Here is an 18,629-nt window from a genome sequence, read left to right on the forward strand (position 1 = left end):
CCAGTATTTCATTGGATTTTCCAAATGTTGTTCTTTAAACTTTAAACAATCTCCAACATGCTTTATATTCAGCAATGGAGTCTTGTGTGGTGAGTGTGCATACAGGTCATGACGGCGGAGAGCATTACTTACTTTTTTCTTCGAGACAACAGTACCTGCTTATTCCAGGTATTCCAGGTCTTTTTGAAGTTCTCCACAAGTGTCCTTGGCTCTTGGACAACTCTTCTGATTATTCTTTTTACTCCTCTGTCAGACATCTTGCAAGGAGCACCTGATCGAGGGAAATTTATGGTAAAATTATTGTCTTTCCACTTCCATAATATGGCCCCACCAGTGTTCACTGGGATTTTCAGAAGCTTCGAAATGCACCTATAACCAACGCCATTGTTATTTTTTGTAACAATTAGGTTGTGAAGGTATTGAGATAGCTATTTGCTTTTACCCATCATGACATGTGTCTTGTGTGACACCTTGGCAATGAGACCTTTTGTAGCCATCAGTTGTGACTGAACCAGCTGATAATAATTTGCACTGACAAGGGGCAGGATTTTTTTTAAATACTGATAGATTTCAGCTGTTGTCTTGGCCTTCCAGGCCGTTTTGCACCTCCCTTTTTTCTTGTGTTCAATACATTTTCCCTGTGTCAGTTCATATTATTGTACATAACTTAATGTCTGAGCATATTTTCTATGGATTCCTTGTATGTATATATTAATTTGGAAGTGTCAGGCTATTTTGTTCAAGTTGCAAGTACATAGAAAGTGGGTTAGACAAGACAATACCCATGATGTTTGACAAGTCTCAAATGAAAGTCTTTGAGAGTGAAACTCATTGTCTATCATTTTTTACTCCAATGGAGGGGGGGGGGGGGGAGGGCTGCTCTGTACACCTGGATACAGGTGTGTGTAACAATGAGTTGCATCTATTGTGAATAACATTTATCTATCTCAGGACATACCTGCTTGAAGAAGTGCTGTAAAAGCGTGAAACAGTCTGTCCCGGTCTTGCCCCCTGCCTCCACCGCTGCATCTGCTTGCTACCACCGGAATGCTTCAAGAAAGCCTCGTTGTATGGTGAGTGCTGTCCTGTCTTCTATATTAGCATTAGTTCATTAAGTTACCTCCTTTTTCATGTGGATGGAATTATATCATATAGATGAGCACATCTGGCATTATATCATCTCCATTATGAGATGGTAATAGTAGTTTATAAGCCACCCCTTCTTCTACTGCAGATGTCTTATGGGGATCAATGCAATCACATATTGCATATAGCAAAGTCTATGGATCTTTCTCTGCTCCACCACATGATATAATAATGAAAGGAAACTTATTTTAAGTCTTCCTAATTAGTATCTTAATACCAGAGATAGTTGGGGTTAGAACTGGGTAGTGTAATATTCATAACTCCATTTTATATCTCTAGAGATTAGATACGCATTCAATATCATTTGATGTGAAGTTCTCTCTGCAGAGTAATACCGATATAATATCTGAGCCAACAAAGTTATGTGACTACGTTGGATGTTACTAACCATACTTATTAATGTATAATTCATTTTTGTACAAATAAGAAAGGAAGGTTGCAGCAGCACTCTTGTTCAAAAAAAATGGGGCTCTTAGCGCACTTTTTGATCAAAACGTGTCCCCCCATCCACCACATGGAGGTGGCCTCATTTCGGATGGGACCCTAACATGCTAAATCAATTCACCTTCTGCTGGGCATATAGCCTCTGACTGGGTGACATGCAGGATCCACTATCAAATTGAAATTAACAATCGCCTATGAGGTGGCTCCATTTTGACTCCGCCCTGTGTGATGTCCCGCCGTCATGTGTGATGTCCCGCCGTGATGACGCCGTCATGCCCCCTCCCATAGACTTACATTGAGGGGGCGTGGCGTGATGGCACACGGGGGCGGAGTCATGATGTCACGATACTCCATCCCCGTGGTCGGGAGGCATAATACTGATGTGGTGTCCCGGTACTGTATTTCATACTGTACCTTGTGTGCTGGGTCCCCAAAGTCAGACTTCCTTGGTACCGTTGGGGTCCGCTTGCTGAGATAACCCCTAGTCCCCTCTTCGTTCTTGAATTTTATGTGTTACATGTATATAATTAGTGTAATGTATTGATGTATTGATCTATATAGTGTCTGCAGGACCTTAGGTCACATGACTAATGTTTCCACTGTGATGGTATGCTAAAGGACCTTCCAGGTCACGTGAGTAGTCACATGTTTTACCATAATCCTTTGTGTGGATGAACCAATCAGCTCAAGGTCAGTCCCTGCCCATATAAGGGAGCGTCCAGCCAATCCTCGCTCTCTTGTTCCTGATCATCTCTAGAGAAAGCATCACTCTGTACAATTCTGCAAGAGAACTTAGGCCTGAAGCCTAACAATCCCGCAACTTACTAACTGTGAGTGACTAAGTCAATCCCCGCTAAAGCTTGCGTGACTGCTGGACCTAAAACCAATCCTCTAAATCCAGCGGAACAGCGTAAATCAATCTCCAGAGCTTATACTCACAAGGTCCCAACCAACTGTCAGGATCCTCAAAGACTGTTCATATGTAAAGACTGTTCCTGTTTTACTTCTGCATAAAATCTGCAGTAAAGTTTTCTACAATTTTCTGAATCTCCGGTTGTGGACAATCATTTATTCCTCCCTATCATTCTTGGGACGGGTGGCGATAGGACAAGTATATATTGAGGAGCCCTCACCCTGGCATCACGACAGTTAAGGGTTAGACCAGCACCCTTTCATCACTGCACAGCTACACACCATATACACTATACCCCCATAAACTTACCACACTGAGAGCCTCCAGCGCTTTCTGCAGTGCTTACGGGTGGGTGCTGCATGCTAGATTGCGGGGGGGGGGGGGTCCCCTACGGCGGGACCCCCGCGATCAGAAATCTTATCCCCTATCCTTTGGATAGGATATAAGATGTCTTGGGGCCGGAGCACCCCTTTAATTCACTCACCTTCTGCTGGGCACATGGCCTCTGACTGGGTGACATGCAGGATCCATTACCAATTAAAACCCTCCTTCATTTATATCTTGGTCTGTTTATATTACTCTTTTATGTTACTCTATTATAACCAATAAACCTGCAAATCATTTTTATAATAACTTTATGATTTTATTATATTGCAAAAGTTACTTCTACCACTTTTGCCTAGAACTCATATCTGAGAAAATAGTCGGGCACAGATAAGGTGAATTGCATTGTTTGTATATTTTTGGCAATTCATATCGGTCATCATATTTTTAATATTGTTGTTGACCATAAATAATAATTCATAATTGAGTTATTACCCCGACAGAAGACCCATTCACACCAATGTTTAGGCCTTGTTCACATGATATAAAATTTTAATAATTTTAATAATCTGGCAGAAATTAGGGCCGCTCGGAAATGCACCATTTCATAGACAGCAATGCATTTCTGAGCGAAATCCACAAAAAATAAAATAGATAAGGCTATTCTTTTTGCAGATGCCAGAATCAAGATTTCCTCCACAGAAACATCTGCTGCACAAATGCCACTGTCTGAACATTGCAGAGAAATCACATTGAAGTCAATGGGACTCTGCTGCAGTTGATGTTCCTGCTGAATTCTGCACAGGCATTCTGCTGTGTGAACATACCCTCAGGCTCGAGCAGCAGAATTCCTGGGTGAAATGCTGCACACAGACATTCCATAGTGTGAACATACCCTAAGACACCAATTTTGCTGGGGATCTGGTCAAGAAGAAGTATTCGGCTAAGTTGCTACTTTTTTTTTTTTTATTATTTTGTTTTTTAAACGCCAAGAAAAACGCCAATTCTGCCGAATGGTGTTTTTTCAGCCAAAAAACGCTGCGGCCAAATGTTAGCTGTAAATCAATGAGAAATCGCAAAATTCTTATTCCACTTGGCATTTTTCACTTTGGCATTTTTTTTTTTAATCCTTTTGCCGTTTTTTCACAAATTTTTGGCGTTTTACAGCTCCTTGCTGGTTTTCCAAAATCGCAGCATGTTGAGCCACTGGCAATTTTTTTTGTCAAAATCGTGGCGTTTTTCTCCCATAGAAGTCTATGGGAGTGAAAAAACGCCCAAAAAAAAAAACGAGATGTGGCGTTTTTGCAGGCGTTTTTTATTCTTTTTTGGACTTTAGCGATCCAAAAAAGTGATGGAGATACCTTTTTTAATGAAATTTCGTAGGGTGCCATTAAAAAATAAAAAAGATACGGTAGTGATGGAAAAAATTGAACGAAATTTTTCTTTTTTAGAACAAAATTTTTATTAATTTTTAAAACAGGGATCAATTCGTGTGGCGGGTGGGGACCTAAAAATGTAGTCAACAATAATAAAAATGTAGTGTGTGTGTGTGTTTTTCACTTTTTTCTTTATTATTTTCATTTTTTAGGTAGTACTACCACTCCCAGCATGGAACACACTGTTCCATGATGGGAGTAGTAGTACCTGTACTAATTGACAGATTGCCCGTTGCCATCCTCCTGTATAATTTATAGATGCGGCCAGCCGCACTTCTATGGTCCCCTGCACTGCCGTATATATACACCTATTCATATTTTAGGCAGAGAGCTGTGATTGGCCAGATAGTTCCAGCCAATCACAGCTCTCTGTGGGATATGTGAATAGGTGTGTATATACATCAGCACAGGGGACCATAGAAGAGCGGCTGACTGCATCTATACATTATACAGGAGGATCACAGCGGGTGTCAGGAGTGACATCCACTGTGATCTTTCCTTAACTGCAGGTACTACTACTCCCAACATGCTGGGAGCTGTAGTACCTGCATTAATAGACAGATCGCAACAGGAGTCAGAAATTATCCTCGCTGCAATCTGTCTATTAATGCAGGTACTACAGCTCCCAGCATGGAGCAGAGTGTGCTCCGTGTTGGGAGTAGTAGTACCTGCAGGTAAGAACAGATCACTAATGACACCCGATGCGATCATCCTATCTATTGCAGAGATGCAGAGCGGCTCTATACAGTGCTCGCATCTCTGCTCGGTACTCCGGCCAGTGATGTGACTGGAACATCACTCATTCACATTTACCTTAGAGCTGTGATTGGCTGCAACCATCCGGCCAATCACCACTCTGGGCGGAAAAAATATGAATGAGTGATGTTCTATTCACATCACTGGCCGGAGTACAGAGCAGAGATGTGAGCGCTGTATAGAGCCGCTCCACATCTCTGCTATATTATGGACGATCGCATCGGGTGTCACGACTGACACCTGGGGCGATATGTCTATTATTACAGGTACTACTACTCCCATCATGGAACAGTCTGTTCCATGCTGTGAGTAGTAGTACTACCTAAAAAATGTAAAAAATAGAGAAAAAAAGTGAAACACACACTTCATTAAAAATTTATAAAAATGTTATTATAAAAAATATAAATTTAGTTAAATACATATTTTTTTCCATTACTACTGCATCCTTTTTTTTTTTGGTACCCAACAAATTTTGGGTACCAAAACAACTGCCAAGGGGAAATTTCCACACAAATGAAAAAACACCAGAAAAAACGCCAGACGCAGGAAATTGCACTGGCGTTTTTTCAGGTGTTTTTTTCAACCCAAAAAACGCAGGACAAAGAAACAAGTAGAAACTTAGCGTTCAGGTTGTTGCTGTCTGTGCATGTGATGTTTTCGGATTTCCTAACCTGTAAATGTTTGCAGTCCACTTTGGGTAATAAAGTTTGCTCCTGCATTGAATACTAAGCTTTAGAAATCCCATTTCAAGGCTGGGAAAGGCAAGAATCCAAATGTAGGTAGGGGTAGACTTCGCTGCCAAGGACCTGGAAAAGAGCAAAACTTTATTAGGTATACCTTACTAGTACCACGCTGGACCTCTTTTTGCCTTCATTCTTGGTGGCATACTTTCTCCAAGGTGCTGGATACACTCCTCAGAAATTTTGCTCCATATGGACATGATGACATCACACAGTTCCTCCATATGGACATGATGACGTCACACAGTTCTTCCTTATAGACACGATGACATCACACAGTTCCTCCATATGGACATGATGACATCACACAGTTCCTCCATATGGACATGATGACATCACACAGTTCCTCCATATGGACATAATGACATCACACAGTTCCTCCTTACACTCCTCTACACCCCTCTGCCACCCATGTACACTCCTCTACACCCCTCTGCCACCCATGTACACTCCTCTGTCACACATGTACACTCCCCTACACCCCTCTGTCACCCATCTACACCCCTCTGTCACCCATGTACACTCCTCTACACCCCTCTGCCACCAATGTACACTCCTCTACACCCCTCTGTCACCCATGTACACTCTTCTACACCCCTCTGTCACCCATTTACAGTACTCTGTCACCCATGTACACTCCCCTACACCCCTCTGTCACCCATGTACCCTCCCCTACACCCCTCTGCCACCCATGTACCCTCCTCTATCACCCATGAACACTCCTCTACACCCCTCTGTCACCCAATTACACTCCTCTACACCCCTCTGTCACGCATGTACACTCCCGTACACCCCTCTGCCACCCATGTACACTCCTCTACACTCCTGTCACCCATGTACACTCATCTACACCCTTCTGTCACCCATGTACACCCCTCTGCCACCCATGGACACTCCTCTACACCCATCTGTCACCCCTCTGTCACCCATGTACACTCTTCTACACCTATCTGTCACCCATGTACACTCCTCTACACCCCTCTGCCACCCATGTACACTCCTCTACACCCCTCTGTCACCCATGTACACTCCTCTACACCCCTCTGTCACCCATGTACACTCCTCTACACCCCTCTGTCACCCATGTACACCCCTCTGTCACCCATGTATGTTAGGATTCAGCAGGCTGGAGGTGGATCCTCTTCTGGAGGTGGACCGGTTCTAAGTTGCTACTGGTATTCACCAGAGCCCGCCGCAAAGCGGGATGGTCTTGCAGCGGCGGTAGCAACCAGGTCGTATCCACCGGCAACGGCTCAACCTCTCTGACTGCTGAGATAGGCGCGGTACAAGGGATAAGGCAAGAGCAAGGTCGGACATAGCAGAAGGTCAGGGCAGGCAGCAAGGATCGTAGTCAGGGGCAACGGCCAGAGGTCAGGAACACAGAAATGGCAAACACAGTAATAGCTTTCTCAAGGCACAATGGCAACAAGATCCGGCAAGGAAGTGCAGGGGAAGTGAAGTAATATGGACAGGGAGCAGGTGGAAGCTAATTAGGCTGATTGGGCCAGGCACCAATCACTGGTGCACTGGCCCTTTAAATCTTAAAGAGCCGACGCGAGCGCACCCTAGGGAGCGGGGCCGCGCTCGCCGGGGCAGCACAAACGGGGAACGAGTCTGGTAAGCGGGCTGGAATGCGAATCGCGAGCGGCGCGTCCCGCATCGCAGATCGCATCACGGCTAGGGACATTATCGCAGCGCTCCCGGTCAGCGGTCTCCCCCTCTTTTTGGAACCTTAAAATTTGTGAATTAGGTCCTTGTCGAGAATGTTATCCTCGGATACCCATGACCTCTTCTCAGGACCACAATTCTCCCAATCTGCAAGAAAAATTTTTCTACCTCTGAGCGTCTTAGACGCGAGAATTTCTTTAACCGAGAAGACATATGAGGACCCGGAGACAGGAGTAGGAGCAACAACCATGAGAGAGAAGCGGTTAAGGATAAGCGGTTTAAGGAGAGAGACATGAAAAGCATTGGTAATACGGAGAGAAGGGGGAAGAAGGAGTTTGTAGGAGACAGGATTGATTTGGCACTTGATTTTAAAGGGTCCAAGATAACGTGGTCCCAGTTTATAACTGGGGACACGGAAGCGGATATACTTGGCGGAGAGCCACACTTTGTCTCCAGGAACAAAGACAGGAGGAGTTCTTTTTTTGTCGGCATGTTTCTTCATCCGGGATGAGGCCTGTATGAGGGATTTTTGAGTCTCTTTCCAGATGGTGGAGAAGTCCCGGGAAACCTCATCAACAGCGGGCAAACCAGAAGGTGTGGGAGTGGGGAGGGGGGGAAGAGGGTGAAGCTTGGCACGGGGCAGAGTGTTACCAGGACGGGGGCTATGAGGAGGAGACACAGCATAGTCCTGATAGGCCTTGGGGAGACCAGGTAAAGGAGGAGACACTGAGGTTTGACTGACGGGACTGGGAGTAGACGTGAGGCATTTCTTGTGGCAAGAAGCACCCCAGCTCTTGATCTCCCCGGTGGTCCAGTCAAGGGTAGGAGAGTGGCGTTGGAGCCATGGCAGACCGAGGAGGACTTCAGAGGTGCAGTTGGGCAAAACAAAAAGTTAAATTTTTTCGAGATGCAGTCCAATGCTCATGAGCAGGGGTTCTGTGCGGTAACGCACAGTGCAGTCCAATATTACTCCGTTGATCGAGGAAATGTAGAGCGGGTTGGCGAGACGGGTCACGGGGATGTTGAACTTATTAACAAAAGAGGCCAAAAAAAAAATTTCCCACAGAACCAGAGTCCAAGAAGGCCACAGCTGAGAAGAAGGAGTTGGCAGAAGGAGAAATCCGTACGGGCACAGTGAGACGTGGAGAAGCAGACTTCAGACCAAGAGACGCCACTCCCACGTGAGCTGGGTGCGTGCGTGCGTTTCCCAGACGTGGAGGACGAATAGGGCAATCCACCAAGAAATGTTCGGTACTAGCGCAGTACAGACATAAATTTTTATCTCTGCGGCGAGTCATCTCTTCATGGGTCAGACGAGACCGATCCACTTGCATAGCCTCCTCGGCGGGAGGCACAGGGGTAGATTGCAAAGGATACTGTGAGAGAGGTGCCCAGAGCGGTGTGGTCCATGACAGGGCCTTCCCAGACAGGAGACCACGGCAGAGTCTAGAGTCCCCATCAAATTTGTCCGGCAGGGACAAGCGGAGGTTAGGAGCGGCCAGTCGCTGCGGAGGAGGTGTAGGAGCCGGCGGAGGAGATGGTTGTTGCTGTAGTAGCTGCTGTAGCTGTGACTGAAGTTGCTGTAGCATGGTGGTCAAGTGCGACAGCTGGTGACCTTGTTGGGCGATCAGTCGGGATTGCTGGGCGACCACCGTGGATATGTCAGCAAGACTTGGCAGCGGCACCTCAGCGGGATCCATGGCCGGATCTACTGTTAAGATTCGGCAGGCTGGAGGTGGATCCTCTGTGTCAGAGAGGGATTGGCGTGGACCGTGCCGGTGGACCGGTTCTAAGTTGCTACTGGTATTCACCAGAGCCCGCCGCAAAGCGGGATGGTCTTGCAGCAGCGGCGGTAGCAACCAGGTCGTATCCACCGGCAACAGCTCAACCTCTCTGACTGCTGAGATAGGCGCGGTACAAGGGATAAGGCAAGAGCAAGGTCGGACATAGCAGAAGGTCAGGGCAGGCAGCAAGGATCATAGTCAGGGGCAACGGCAAGAGGTCAGGAACACAGAAATGGCAAACACAGTAATAGCTTTCTCAAGGCACAATGGCAACAAGATCCGGCAAGGAAGTGCAGGGGAAGTGAGGTAATATGGACAGGGAGCAGGTGGAAGCTAATTAGGCTGATTGGGCCAGGCACCAATCACTGGTGCACTGGCCCTTTAAATCTTAAAGAGCCGACGCGCACACGCCCTAGGGAGCGGGGCCGCGCGCGCTGGGACAGAACAAACGGGGAATGAGTCTGGTATGCGGGCAGGAATGCAAATCGCGAGCGTGCGAGTCCCGCATCGCGGATCACATCACAGCTAGGGACATTATCGCAGCGCTCCCGGTCAGCGGGTCTGACCGGGGCGCTGCGAACAGGAGAACGCAATGTACACCCCTCTACGCTCCTGTCACCCATGCACACTCATCTACACCCCTCTGCCACCCATGTACACTCCTCTACACCCCTCTGCCACCCATGTACACTCCTTTACACCCCTCTGCCACCCATGTACACTCCTCTACACCCCTCTGCCACCCATGTACACTCCTCTACACCCCTCTGCCACCCATGTACACCCCTCTACACCCCTCTGTCACCCAAGTACACTCCTCTACACCCCTCTGTCATCCATGTACACTCCCCTACACCCCTCTGCCACCCATGTACACTCTTCTACACCCCTCTGTCACCCATGTACACCCCTCTACACTCCTGTCACCCATGTACACTCATCTACACCCTTCTGTCACCCATGTACACCCCTCTGCCACCCATGGACACTCCTCTACACCCATCTGTCAACCCTCTGTCACCCATGTACACTCCTCTACACCCCTATGCCACCCATGTACACTCCTCTACACCTCTCTGTCACCCATGTACACTCCTCTACACCCCTCTGCCACCCATGTACACTCCTCTACACCCCTCTGCCACCCATGTACACTCCTCTACACCTATCTGTCACCCATGTACACTCCTCTACACCCCTCTGCCACCCATGTACACTCCATTAAACTCCTCTGTCACCCACAAACACTCCTCTACACCCCTTGGCCACCCATGTACACTCTACTACACCTAGGTGGCCTTGACGTGTCGAGTGGGCTTGTACTTTTTGATCAAAAATGTATACTAACAACCTGTTAGTTTTTGATATTATGCTGAGAAGATCATTATACAAGATTGTAGATGTGCACCATGTCTTTTTTCTACCCAAATTCACACTGTGTTTTCTATCCCCTCCTTTTTTTTTTATTTGAACATGTGCTGCACTCTTCCCCACCCCCTCAGCCCAACCCTATATAGTAGTACTTAGCTACACAAGGGCCATTTCTTTCCTAGCAGCCTCCCAGTCTGACTGGGAGAGCATGGTAAGTGAGCCATTACACCTTGTTCACACTGGTGTAGTGCTGTGCTGTGTCCGTTGCTGCCGTGGCACCGTGTCTGTGGGGAGGTGCGACCCATAGACTGGTTGGAGTGGCATTGGGGCCGCTCTGCCAGTGGGTCGTTTCCCCCCCGTGGGCACTGGTGTCGCGGCGGTGGTGGTCGCCGCCCAGTGCTACGCCATTTTATGCTAGGGACGTTAGGGACCCACTCTAATTAGGTGGCCTTGACGTGGCGAGTGGGCTTGTACTTTTTGATCAAAAATGTATACTAACAACCTGTTAGTTTTTGATATTATGCTGAGAAGCAATCAGATCATTATACAAGATTGTAGATGTGCACCATGTCTGTTTTCTACCCGAATTCACACTCTACTAAACCCATCTGTCACCCTTGTACACACTTCTACACCCCTCTGTCACCCATGTACACTCCCCTACACCCCTATGCCACCCATGTACACTCCTCTACACTCCTCTGTCACCCATGAACACTCCTCTACACCCCTCTGTCACCCATGTACACTCCCCTACACCCCTCTGCCACCCATGTACGCTCCTCTACACCCTTCTGTCACCCATGTACACCCATCTACACCCCTCTGTCACCCATGTACACTCCTCTACACCCCTCTGTCACTCATGTACACCCCTCTGCCACCCGTCTACACTCCTCTACACCCCTATGCCACCCATGTACACTCCTCTACACCCCTCTGTCACCCATGTACACTCCTCTTCCACCCCTCTGTCACCCATGTACACTCTTCTACACCCATCTGTCACCCATGTACACTCTTCTACACTCATCTGTCACCCATGTGCACTCCTCTGCACCCCCAACACCCCTCTGTCATTTATTTACATCCCTCTGTCACCCCTTACACCCCTCTGTCACCAATGTAAACCCCTTTGTCACCCCCTACGCCCCCTGTCACCCATGTACACTCTTCTATACCCCTCTGTCACCTATGTACAGACCTCTACACTCCTCTGTCACCCATGTACACTCCTCTACACCCCTCTGTCACCCATGTACACTCACCTACACCCCTCTGCCACCCATGTACACTCATCTACACTCATCTGTCACCCACGTACACTCCCCTACACCCCTCTGCCACCCATGTACACTCCTCTACACCCCTCTGCCACCCATGTACACTCCTCTACACCCCTCTGTCACCCATGTACACTCTTCTACACCCATCTGTCACCCATGTACACTCTTCTACACCCCTCTGTCACCCATGTACTGTTACGCCGAGCGCTCCAGGTCCCCGCTCCTCCCCGGAGCGCTCGCTACACTCTCCTCACTGCAGCGCTCCGGTCAGATCCATTGACCCGGGGCGCTGCGATACTGCCTCCAGCCGGGATGCGATTCGCGATGCGGGTAGCGCCCGCTCGCGATGCGCACCCCGGCTCCCGTACCTGACTCGCTCTCCGTCGGTCCTGTCCCGGCGCGCGCGGCCCCGCTCCTTAGGGCGCGCGCGCGCCGGGTCTTTGCGATTTAAAGGGCCACTGCGCCGCTGATTGGCGCAGTGGTTCCAATTAGTCTGATCACCTGTGCACTTCCCTATATCACCTCACTTCCCTTGCACTTCCTTGCCGGATCTTGTTGCCATCGTGCCAGTGAAAGCGTTCCTTGTGTGTTCCTAGCCTGTGTTCCAGACCTCCTGCCGTTGCCCCTGACTACGATCCTTGCTGCCTGCCCCGACCTTCTGCTACGTCCGACCTTGCTTCTGTCTACTCCCTTGTACCGCGCCTATCTTCAGCAGCCAGAGAGGTGAGCCGTTGCTAGTGGATACGACCTGGTCACTACCGCCGCAGCAAGACCATCCCGCTTTGCGGCGGGCTCTGGTGAAAACCAGTAGTGACTTAGAACCGATCCACTAGCACGGTCCACGCCAATCCCTCTCCGGCACAGAGGATCCACTACCTGCCAGCCGGCATCGTGACAGTAGATCCGGCCATGGATCCCGCTGAAGTTCCTCTGCCAGTTGTCGCTGACCTCACCACGGTGGTCGCCCAGCAGTCACAACAGATAGCGCAACAAGGCCAACAGCTGTCTCAACTGACCGTTATGCTACAGCAGTTACTACCACAGCTTCAGCAATCATCTCCTCCGCCAGCTCCTGCACCTCCTCCGCAGCGAGTGGCCGCTCCTGGTCTACGCCTATCCTTGCCGGATAAATTTGATGGGGACTCTAAGTTTTGCCGTGGCTTTCTTTCCCAATGTTCCCTGCATCTGGAGATGATGTCGGACCAGTTTCCCACTGAAAGGTCTAAGGTGGCTTTCGTAGTCAGCCTTCTGTCTGGAAAAGCTCTGTCATGGGCCACACCGCTCTGGGACCGCAATGACCCCGTCACTGCCTCTGTACACTCCTTCTTCTCGGAAATCCGAAGTGTCTTTGAGGAACCTGCCCGAGCCTCTTCTGCTGAGACTGCCCTGTTGAACCTGGTCCAGGGTAATTCTTCCGTTGGCGAGTATGCCGTACAATTCCGTACTCTTGCTTCAGAATTATCCTGGAATAATGAGGCCCTCTGCGCGACCTTTAAAAAAGGCCTATCCAGCAACATTAAAGATGTTCTGGCCGCACGAGAAATCCCTGCTAATCTACATGAACTCATTCACCTAGCCACTCGCATTGACATGCGTTTTTCCGAAAGGCGTCAGGAGCTCCGCCAAGATATGGACTCTGTTCGCACGAGGCGTTTCTTCTCCTCGGCTCCTCTCTCCTCTGGTCCCCTGCAATCCGTTCCTGTGCCTCCCGCCGTGGAGGCTATGCAGGTCGACCGGTCTCGCCTGACACCTCAAGAGAGGACACGACGCCGCATGGAGAACCTCTGCCTGTACTGTGCTAGTACCGAACACTTCCTGAGGGATTGTCCTATCCGTCCTCCCCGCCTGGAAAGACGTACGCTGACTCCGCACAAAGGTGAGACAGTCCTTGATGTCTACTCTGCTTCTCCACGTCTTACTGTGCCTGTGCGGATGTCTGCCTCTGCCTTCTCCTTCTCTACTATGGCCTTCTTGGACTCTGGATCTGCAGGAAATTTTATTTTGGCCTCTCTCGTCAACAGGTTCAACATCCCAGTGACCAGTCTCGCCAGACCCCTTTACATCAATTGTGTAAACAATGAAAGATTGGACTGTACCATACGTTTCCGCACGGAGCCCCTTCTAATGAGCATCGGATCTCATCACGAGAGGATTGAACTTTTGGTCCTCCCCAATTGCACTTCTGAAATTCTCCTTGGACTTCCCTGGCTTCAACTTCATTCCCCAACCCTGGATTGGTCCACTGGGGAGATGAAGAGTTGGGGGCCCTCTTGTTCCAAGGACTGTCTAAAACCGGTTCCCAGTAACCCTTGCCGTGACTCTGTGGTTCCTCCAGTAACCGGTCTCCCTAAGGCCTATATGGACTTTGCGGATGTTTTTTGCAAAAAACAAGCCGAGACTCTACCTCCTCACAGGCCTTATGATTGTCCTATCGACCTCCTCCCGGGCACTACTCCACCCCGGGGCAGAATTTATCCTCTGTCCGCCCCAGAGACTCTTGCCATGTCTGAATACGTCCAGGAAAATTTGAAAAAGGGCTTTATCCGTAAATCCTCCTCTCCTGCCGGAGCCGGATTTTTCTTTGTGTCCAAAAAAGATGGCTCCCTACGTCCTTGCATTGACTACCGCGGTCTTAATAAAATCACGGTTAAGAACCGCTACCCCCTACCCCTCATCTCTGAACTCTTTGATCGCCTCCAAGGTGCCCACATCTTTACTAAACTGGACTTAAGAGGTGCTTATAATCTCATCCGCATCAGAGAGGGGGATGAATGGAAAACGGCATTTAACACCAGAGATGGACACTTTGAGTATCTGGTCATGCCCTTTGGCCTGTGCAACGCCCCTGCCGTCTTCCAAGACTTTGTTAATGAAATTTTTCGTGATCTTTTATACTCCTGTGTTGTTGTATATCTGGACGATATCCTGATTTTTTCTGCCAATCTAGAAGAACACCGCCAGCATGTCCGTATGGTTCTTCAGAGACTTCGTGACAATCAACTCTATGCCAAAATTGAGAAATGTCTGTTTGAATGCCAATCTCTTCCTTTTCTAGGATACTTGGTCTCTGGCCAGGGACTACAAATGGATCCAGACAAACTCTCTGCCGTCTTAGATTGGCCACGCCCCTCCCGACTCCTTGCTATCCAACGCTTTTTGGGGTTCGCCAATTATTACAGGCAATTTATTCCACATTTTTCTACCGTTGTGGCCCCTATCGTGGCTTTAACCAAAAAAAATGCCGATCCCAAGTCTTGGCCTCCTCAAGCGGAAGACGCCTTTAAACGACTCAAGTCTGCCTTTTCTTCGGCTCCCGTGCTCTCCAGACCTGACCCTTCCAAACCCTTCCTATTGGAGGTTGATGCCTCCTCAGTGGGAGCTGGAGCTGTTCTTCTACAAAAAAATTCTTCCGGGCATGCTGTCACTTGTGGTTTTTTTTCTAGGACCTTCTCTCCGGCGGAGAGGAACTACTCCATCGGGGATCGAGAGCTTCTAGCCATCAAATTAGCACTTGAGGAATGGAGGCATCTGCTGGAGGGATCAAGATTTCCAGTTATTATTTACACCGATCACAAGAACCTCTCCTACCTCCAGTCTGCCCAACGGCTGAATCCTCGCCAGGCCCGGTGGTCTCTGTTCTTTGCCCGATTTAATTTTGAAATTCACTTTCGGCCTGCCGATAAGAACATCAGGGCCGATGCTCTCTCTCGTTCCTCGGATGCTTCGGAAGTTGAACTCTCTCCGCAACACATCATTCCTCCTGACTGCCTGATTTCCACTTCTCCAGCCTCCATCAGGCAAACTCCTCCAGGAAAGACCTTTGTTTCTCCACGCCAACGCCTCGGAATCCTCAAATGGGGTCACTCCTCCCATCTCGCAGGTCATGTGGGCATCAAGAAATCTGTGCAACTCATCTCCCGCTTCTATTGGTGGCCGACTCTGGAGACGGATGTTGTGGACTTTGTGCGAGCCTGCACTATCTGTGCCCGGGATAAGACTCCTCGCCAGAAGCCCGCTGGTTTTCTTCATCCCCTGCCTGTCCCCGAACAGCCTTGGTCTCTGATTGGTATGGATTTTATTACTGATTTACCCCCTTCCCGTGGCAACACTGTTATTTGGGTGGTCGTTGATCGATTCTCCAAAATGGCACATTTCATCCCTCTTCCTGGTCTTCCTTCAGCGCCTCAGTTGGCTAAACAATTTTTTGTACACATTTTTCGTCTTCACGGGTTGCCTACGCAGATCGTCTCGGATAGAGGCGTCCAATTCGTGTCTAAATTCTGGAGGGCTCTCTGTAAACAACTCAAGATTAAATTAAATTTTTCTTCTGCATATCATCCCCAATCCAATGGACAAGTAGAAAGAATTAACCAGGTCTTGGGTGATTATTTACGACATTTTGTTTCCTCCCGCCAGGATGACTGGGCAGATCTCCTTCCATGGGCCGAATTCTCGTATAACTTCAGAGTCTCTGAATCTTCCTCCAAATCCCCATTTTTCGTGGTGTACGGCCGTCACCCTCTTCCCCCCCTCCCTACCCCCTTGCCCTCTGGTCTGCCCGCTGTGGATGAAATTTCTCGTGACCTTTCCATCATATGGAGAGAAACCCAAAATTCTCTCTTACAGGCTTCATCACGCATGAAGAAGTTCGCGGATAAGAAAAGAAGAGCTCCTCCCATTTTTTCCCCTGGAGACAAGGTATGGCTCTCCGCTAAATATGTCCGCTTCCGTGTCCCTAGCTACAAGTTGGGACCACGCTATCTTGGTCCTTTCAAAATTTTGTGCCAGATTAATCCTGTCTCTTACAAACTTCTTCTTCCTCCTTCTCTTCGTATTCCTAATGCCTTTCACGTTTCTCTTCTTAAACCACTCACCATCAACCGTTTCTCTCCCAAATCTGTTCCTCCCACTCCTGTTTCCGGCTCCTCGGACATCTTCTCCGTCAAAGAGATTCTGGCATCAAAAAAGGTCAGAGGGAAAACCTTTTTTTTTAGTGGATTGGGAGGGTTGTGGTCCAGAAGAGAGATCCTGGGAACCTGAGGACAATATCCTAGACAAAAGTCTGCTCCTCAGGTTCTCAGGCTCTAAGAAGAGGGGGAGACCCAAGGGGGGGGGTACTGTTACGCCGAGCGCTCCGGGTCCCCGCTCCTCCCCGGAGCGCTCGCTACACTCTCCTCACTGCAGCGCTCCGGTCAGATCCATTGACCCGGGGCGCTGCGATACTGCCTCCAGCCGGGATGCGATTCGCGATGCGGGTAGCGCCCGCTCGCGATGCGCACCCCGGCTCCCGTACCTGACTCGCTCTCCGTCGGTCCTGTCCCGGCGCGCGGCCCCGCTCCTTAGGGCGCGCGCGCGCCGGGTCTTTGCGATTTAAAGGGCCACTGCGCCGCTGATTGGCGCAGTGGTTCCAATTAGTCTGATCACCTGTGCACTTCCCTATATCACCTCACTTCCCTTGCACTTCCTTGCCGGATCTTGTTGCCATCGTGCCAGTGAAAGCGTTCCTTGTGTGTTCCTAGCCTGTGTTCCAGACCTCCTGCCGTTGCCCCTGACTACGATCCTTGCTGCCTGCCCCGACCTTCTGCTACGTCCGACCTTGCTTCTGTCTACTCCCTTGTACCGCGCCTATCTTCAGCAGCCAGAGAGGTGAGCCGTTGCTAGTGGATACGACCTGGTCACTACCGCCGCAGCAAGACCATCCCGCTTTGCGGCGGGCTCTGGTGAAAACCAGTAGTGACTTAGAACCGATCCACTAGCACGGTCCACGCCAATCCCTCTCCGGCACAGAGGATCCACTACCTGCCAGCCGGCATCGTGACATGTACACTCCTCTACACCCCTCTGTCACCCATGTACACTTCTCTACACCCCTCTGCCACCCCCTACACCCATTTGTCACCCATGTAAACCCCTCTGTCACCCCCTACGCCCCCTGTCACCAATGTACACTCTTCTACACCCCTCTGCTACCCAAGTACACTCCTCTTCACCCCTCTGCCACCCATGTACACTCCTCTATCACCCCTCTGCCACCCATGTACACTCCTCTACACCCCTCTGTTACCCATGTACATTCCTCTACACCCCTCTGCCACCCATGTACACTCTTCTACACCCCTCTGTCACCCATGTACACCCCTTTGTCACCCCCTATGTTACCCATGTACACTCTTCTACACTCCTCTCACCCATATACACTCCTCTACACCTCCAACACCCCTCTGTCACTCATGTACACCCTTCTATCACCCCCACACCCCTCTGTCACCCCCTACGTCCCCCTGTCACCCATATACACCCATCTATCACCCATGTACACTCCTCTTCCACCCATGTACACTTCTAAAAAAAAAAAGAAATGGTCATGATGGCCCGGACCAGATGGAGAAGAAAAGGGAACGCTGCTGATTAGAGAAGACATCATATGTGAGTTGCTGTATAATGCAGCACTGTAATCTACATACCCACAGATAACAGATAATCAGATATTGTGCATTGCAGATTTTTCCCTTTTTTTTAATTTTTTTTTTGCTCGTCAACTTCGGTAGGGATGCCCTGCGAAAAAACATTTTTTCCAAGGGGTGCCCTGAGCCGAAGAAGGTTGGGAAACACTGAACTAGGAAGTCTTCAAACCTTCAGGAGGAGCAATGGGAGACTGACATGAAGACTGCTTGTCAGGTGTGGTGTGCAGAGCGGGTGCTGCCACTGGGCAAACTAGTGTGGGGGCCTTGCTGCTGTATAGGGTTAACTGTGTGTGTGTG

The sequence above is a fragment of the Hyla sarda genome, chromosome 12 (genome assembly GCF_029499605.1).
Source record: "Hyla sarda isolate aHylSar1 chromosome 12, aHylSar1.hap1, whole genome shotgun sequence".
Lineage (NCBI taxonomy): Eukaryota > Metazoa > Chordata > Amphibia > Anura > Hylidae > Hyla > Hyla sarda.